Source organism: Theropithecus gelada, chromosome 14, assembly GCF_003255815.1.
Source record: "Theropithecus gelada isolate Dixy chromosome 14, Tgel_1.0, whole genome shotgun sequence".
NCBI classification, from domain to species: domain Eukaryota; kingdom Metazoa; phylum Chordata; class Mammalia; order Primates; family Cercopithecidae; genus Theropithecus; species Theropithecus gelada.
The window spans coordinates 11,239,681-11,246,624 of NC_037682.1; the positions used below are offsets into that span (position 1 = coordinate 11,239,681).

Below are 6,944 nucleotides of genomic sequence, written 5' to 3' on the forward strand. Positions count from 1 at the left end.
AAGTGAAAGGTGGTGTGGAACCAAAGAGTGAGCAGCAGCAAGATTTATTGCAAAGAGCAAAAGAACAAATTTTCCACAGCATGGAAGGAGACTGGAGAGGGTTGCCCCTGCTGGCTGGGGCAGCCTGCTTTTATTCCCTTATCTGACCCCCACCCACATCCTGCTGATTGGCCCATTTTACAGAGAACTGATTGATCCGTTTTGACAGGGTGCTGATTGGTGCATTTACAAACCTTTAGCTAGACACAGAGTGCTGATTGGTGCGTTTACAAACCTTTAGCTAGACACAGAGTGCTGACTGGTGTATTTACAAACCTTGAGCTAGACAAAGAGTACTGATTGGTGTGTTTACAATCCTTTAACTAGAGGCAGAGTGCTAGACAGAAAAGTTCTCCAAGTCTCCACTAGATTAACTAGACACAGAGCACTGATTGGTGCCTTTACAAACTTTGAGTTAGACACAGAGTGCTGACTGGTGCATTTACAATCCTTTAGCTAGACATAAAAGTTCTCCAAGTCCTCAGGGGACTCAGGAGCCTAGGGGGGCTTCACCTAGTGGATCCCACGCAGGGGCGTGAGCAGAGCTGCCCGCCAGTCCCGCCTGCTCCTGCACTCCTCAGCCCTTGGGAGGCTGATGGGACTGGGTGCTGTGGAGCAGAGGGCAGTACCTGTTGGGGAGGCTCGGGCAGGAGCCCACGGGTGGGGGTCTTGGGCATGGTGGGCTGCAGGTCCCTTGCCCTGCCCCACCAGGAGGCGGCTGAGGCCCAACAAGAATTCGAGCGGCATGGGCGGGTGGCACCACTGGGGGACCCTGGGCACCCTCCGCAGCTGGTGGCCCGGTTGCTAAGCCCCTCACTGCCCAGGCTGGCGGGCCCGCCGAGCCCAGGCCCACCCGGAACTCGCACTGGCCAGGCCGCTGGCAGCCCCGGTTCCCACCCGCTCCTCTCCCTCCACACCTCCCGGCAAGCAGAGGGAGCCGGCTCTGGCCTCCGCCAGCCACAGAGGGGCTCCCACAGTGCAGCGGGCTGAAGGGCTTCTCAAGCACGGCTAGAGCCGAGGCCAGGGAGGTGTCCAGAGCCAGCGAGGGCTGCTAGCATGTTGTCACCTCTCACTAGTAGATGAAACTTCCAGATGGCACTACTAAATATAATAAGATGCTAATAAGGCACACAAAAGTTTTTAATAATACTAACAGACCAGTTTTGCATAATCAAAATGATAAGACACCAACTATAGGGGATTCTAAAAGTGCATCCCTCGGGGAGGTTCCAGGCTATAAAATCCAAAAATCTAGTTGACATAACAAGTTAAGTTTAACTACAAAGAAGGAAGCAAAGCCTGATGGCCAGTGGCTTGGGTCTGAATCACCTTGGAAATCCCTTGCCGTAACAAAAGCCCAGATTATTTAGCTCAGATTTTTTTTTTTTTTTTTTTTTTTTTTTTAGACGGAGCTTTGCTCTTGTTGCCCAGGCTGGAGTGCAGTGGCACGATGTCAGCTCACTGCAACCTCCACCTTCCAGTTTCAAGTGATTCTCCTGACTCAGCCTCCCGAGTAGCTGGGATTACATGCACCCGCCACATTTTTGTATTTTTAGTAGAGACACGGTTTCACCATATTGGCCAGGCTGGCCTCAAACTCCTGACCTCGTGATCCCCCTGCCTCAGCCTCCCAAAGTGCTGGGATTATAGGCGTGAGCCACCGCGCCCGGCCTTAACTCAGATTATTTAACCTCAGCTGGTTCAAGAATTTGTGGCAGAAACTGCCAGTTAACTTCCAATATCCATTTTCCCATTCTTCCATAATAGATTTTTGGTCACCAAGAAAAAAGGCTACATTTCACAATCTTTCTTATAGGGAAGTGTAGCCATATGACCCTTCAGCAAGCAGTATTTTCTGGACAGTGAGATGTGAGCAGAAGTAATGTACATCACCTCCCTCTCCCTCCCCTTTTTAACCCAGGCAGCCTGCCTTTAGGGGGCAGGAAGGAGGGGCAGGGGGTACTAAGTTCTTAACCGTAGTGATTTTTGTGTTATATGGCCATTTGATCCAGCTTGCTCTTCTGCCATCCCTAGGTGGTTGCCCTCATATCATCACAGTTCAAAATGATTGCTGCCCTCTCTCCAAAATGATTCCTGGAAGAGAATAGATGGCAAGGCAGTCAATGGCTTCAGATCCCAAACTTTAACACTATATTCTACTGCCCTCTAGTGGAATGTTCCGGTACTTGACACAATCATTGCATAACTACATTAGCAAGAATGAAAGCTGTATGTGAAAAGGGCCACCAAGCCATGGATTGGTGTGCGAAAAGAACAATATTGGGACACACAAAAGGCTATCTGCAGAGCCTAGAAGAGAAGTCACAATGATTCCCTCCAGCTCAGGACTCTTGCCAATTCTTTGGTGAAAAGAACTGAAAGTCGGTATCAGAACTGAATACAGAAAACCCACGTTTGCTTGCCTAAATTTCTGTCTCTGCCATTTGCATTATAAACATATTGACTGAGCATCCACCTAGTGCCAGGCACAGCCCTGTCTCTATGATCGAGACAAACAAGGCCCCTTCTTTCAAAGGTGTACATTCTAAGGGGAGAGGAGGGTAAGGGTGGGCGAAGGAAAAGACAATAACAAGAAATGAACCAACACGAGGTTGGGCGCGGTGGCTCACACCTGTAATCCCAGCACTTTGGCAGTCACAGGCGGGTGGATCACCTGAGGCCAGGAATTCAAGACCAGACTGGCCAACATGGCAAAACCCTGTCTCTATTAAAAATACAAAACTTAGTCGGGCGTGGTGGCATGCGCCTGTAATCCCAGCTACGGCAAGAGGTTGAGGCAGGAGAATCACTTGAACCCAGGAGGCAGAGGCTGCAGTGAGCCAAGATCATGCCACTGCATTCCAGCGTGAGTGACAGAGTCAGACTCTGTCAGAAAAAAAAAAAAAGAAATCAACACAAGTGGTGTCAGATAAAGGTAAACAGGGGCCAGATTGTGGAGATTTTTAAATGCATTGGAGAGTTTTAACATAGAGATAACATGCTTGGATTCAGGTTTCTAAAACGCCACTCTGGCTTCTACGTGGAGGATGAATTGTACAAGACAGGGATGGAGGAGGGAGACCAGCTGGAAGATGGGTGTAGGGGTCCGGAGGAGCGGTGATGGTAGCTTGAATTAGAAAGGAAGCAGCAGAGAATGAGGAGTGAAAAGACTGGTTTCCATTGTGAAAGTAAAGCCAACAGGCCTTAGTCTGTTCATGCTGCTACCATAAAAATACAATATACCGGTGGCCTATAAAAATCAGAAATGGATTTCTCACAGTTCTGGAAGCTGGAAATCCGAGATAGGTGCCAGCTTGGTCAGGCTCTGGTACGAGCCTTTTTCCAGGTTGAAGACTACTGTCTTCTCATTGTCTCCTCACACGACAGACAGAAAGCTGGAGAGCTCTCTGTGGCTCTTGTTCAAGGGCACGAATCCTATTCATGAGGGGTCTACTCTTACGATCTAATTACCTTCCAAAAGTCCCACCTTCTAATACTGTTCTATTGAGGGTTAGGATTTCAACATAAGAATTTGTGGGGGATGCAAACATTCAGTCCATTGCAGGGGAGTTGAGGGAAAGGAAAAAATCCAGGAGTTATATATAGCTCTCATTTCAGACCCGGAGTTCCATCATTCTCAATATATCCTCTTTTTTTGCTTAAAAAAATTCCAATTGGCCAGGCACGGTGGCTCACGCCTGTAATCCCAGCACTTTGGGAGGCCGAGACGGGCAGATCACGAGGTCAGGAGATCAAGACCATCCTGGCTAACACGGTGAAACCCCGTCTCTACTAAAAATACAAAAAATTAGCTGGGTGTGGTGGCGGGCGCCTGTAGTCTCAGCTACTCGGGAGACTGAGGCAGGAGAATGGTGTGAACCCGGGAGGTGGAGGTCGCAGTGAGCGGAGATCGNCGGGAGGGGGGGGGGGGCGGGCGGGGAGAGGTGACCGCGGCACCGCGCCCGGCGGGGGGGGGGAAGAGTGAAAACCAAAAAAAAAAAAAAAAAAAAAAAAAATTCCCAATTTAAGGAAATGTCTAGGTGACTGGTCTGGATGGATCCCACCTAACGCTGAAATGATTCTTGATTCAGGAATGGGCAAAACCAGGTAAGAAGCCTTCTTCTAGGACTCATTGCAGCTGTGCAAACGACTCACTGAGCTTCTTCAGTCCCTAGCCTGGAGCAGAGTAGGAAGAGCCAGCTCCCAGTGGCCCAGCATCCTCCAGGCATGCAGGGTGTGTCAGTCCTCATCCCAAAGCCCACTGCCCAAGAGGCATTAGAGACAGCTTGGAATAAGCCCTCTACAGGAGTCCTAAGGATATCCCCTCTTCCCAGCCTCAGTCAACAGCTCAGTATTTTGTCATAGGAACACTTGCTAAAGGAAAAACCCCTCCAGCCTCCAGGTCCTTAATCTACACCTGAGGGCAAAGAAGGGTGCAGGTGACATGACTGACGTGCGGCTAAAACTGGGATAGCCTTTAACCCATCAGGCAAACCCCAGAGTCAACAGTTTTTAAAAACATGAAAGCTGAAGGGGTAACTTCAAATACCTCCTTTATTAGATAAACAAAAGTAGTTTTTCTAACTACTTAGAAATGTAATGTCCCAAATTCTACTCTTTTCATCTTTCAGGGGTATGTCATGGGTTGAATTGCGGCCCCAAAAAAGATATAGTGAAGTCCTCAGAGTGTGACCATGTTTGGAAATAGGGCTGTTACCGATGTGATTCGTCAGGATAAGGTCCTACTGGAGCAGAGTGGGCCCCTAACCCAATATGACTGGTGTCCATGCAAGAAGACACAGACACACAAGGAGAACACCATGTGGAGATGGAACACTGCAGAGATGCATCCACAAGCCAAGGAATGCTTGGGGCTACCAGAAGCAAAGAGAGAGGCATGGAACAGATGCTCCCCCAGAACCCTTAGAAGGAACCCACCCTGCTCTGATCTATATTGATAAGGAGAATGGAGAACCAGGTATCCATGCAGCTCCTAAAGATAGGCTGAAGCTGGGATCTGGACCTTCAATCAAAGGCTTAAAGGGGAGATCTCAAGTTTCAACACCATGTGTTGGCAAAATGTCCGGTGCTTTACCAGCCTTACCTAAAGCTACCAGAAAGGCTTTTGGAACTGTCGACAGGGCTACAGAAACGCGAGTAAAGACCAACAGACTCCTCAAACTAAAACACCGAAATTTCTCTGCCAAAAAGATGACCAGGGAGACTGTTAAAGCAAAAAGCTCTGTTCCTGCCTCAGATAATGTTATCCAGAAATAGAAAAACTCTTTCACTTCAATCTTCTAGATTTTGAGAGTTTTAACCAACCTGAAGAGCACCAGATTACAGGCCTCCCCTTGAGTGGAATGCCTCTTATGATCCTTGATAAGGACAGAGAGCTTGAAAAGCTGTTTCAGCTGGGCCTGCCTCCACCTGTGAAGATGCCCTCTCCATCATGGGAGCCCAATCTGTTGTAGTCTCCTTCAACCCTTCTGTTTACCCTGGATGTGGAATTGCCACCTGTTTGCTATGACATAAATATATATATATATATACATATTTTTTTTTTTTAAGACGGAGTTTTGCTCTTGTTGCCCAGGCTGGAGTGCCATGGCACAATCTCAGCTCACCACAACCTCCACCTCCCAGGTTCAAGCAACTCTCCTGCCTCAGCCTCCCAAGTAGCTGGGATTACAGGCATGCACCACCACGCCTGGCTAATTTCGTATTTTGAGTAGAGACAGGGTTTCTCCATGTAGAGGCTGGTCTCAAACTCCTGACCTCAGGTGATCTGCCCACCTCGGCCTCCCAAAGTGCTGGGACCACAGGTGTGAGCCACCGTGCCTGGCCATGCCAAGACATAAATATTTAAATTTCTTGATGCTTTAGGGTTTATGTGTGTTTCTATTAATAAAGCATTCTTTTTCAACAAGAAAAAAAAAACTCACCCTGCTAACACCTTAATTTTGCACTTCCAGCCTCCAGAACTGTGAGACAATAAATTTCTGGGTTTTTTTCAATCACACAGTTTGGCAGACCATGTTACAGCAGCCCTGAGAAACTAATATAAAGTCAACTGAGTGGAGAAGCTGAGCACTGACGCACGGTGGCAGGTCACTCGTAAAATCTGCTCTCCTGTCAGGAACCTGGGCATATCTAGGATGTGAAACTGGGGAGATCTAGGGTTCAATGCTAGCATACTCTTGTGTTTACTCTAGAAATGTTATTAACTTCTCTAGGCCCTTCTTCTAAAAAAACAAAGGGAGAAGGGGATCAAGCCATCTAACTCAAAATCCTACTGAGACATTTATGTCAGTTCCATTGATGATTTGGGAACATACACATTAGTTTTAAGGTGTTTAAGGTTTTTTTAACTAATTTATATGGGTCCTTTTGGTTTTTTGTGTTTTTGGTTTTTGGGGTTTTGTTTTTTGTTTGTGTGTGTTTGTGTGTGTGTGTGATTTTTTTGTTGTTGTTTTCTTGTTTTGTTTTTTATTTTGTTTTTGAGACAGTGTCTCATTCTGTTGCCCAGGCTGGAGGGCAGAGCTGTGATCACAGTTTACTGCCACCTCTGCCTCCCAGGTTCAAGCAATTCTCCTACCTCAGCCTCCCGAGTAGCTGGAACCACAAACGTGCACCACCATGCCTGGCCAATTTTTTGTATTTCTTGTGATAGAGACAGGGTTTCACTATGATGCCCAGGCTCATCTCAAACTCCTGAGCTAAAGCGATCCACCTGCCTTGGCCTCCCAAAGTGCTGGAATTACAGGCATGAGCCACCACACCTGAGCTATTTTTTTATTTTTAATTTTTGTGGGTATACAGTAGGTGTATATATTTATGGGATACACGAGATGTTTTCATACAGACATGGAAAGTGAAATAATCACATCATGGAGAATGGGGTC

General features: G+C 47.5%; 1 pseudogene; it reads left to right on the forward strand.

Annotated features, from left to right (window-relative positions):
• The first annotated feature begins 714 nt into the window (after window positions 1-714).
• LOC112605826 lies at window positions 715-5,569 on the forward strand (annotated as a pseudogene).
• Window positions 5,570-6,944: the final 1,375 nt, after the last annotated feature.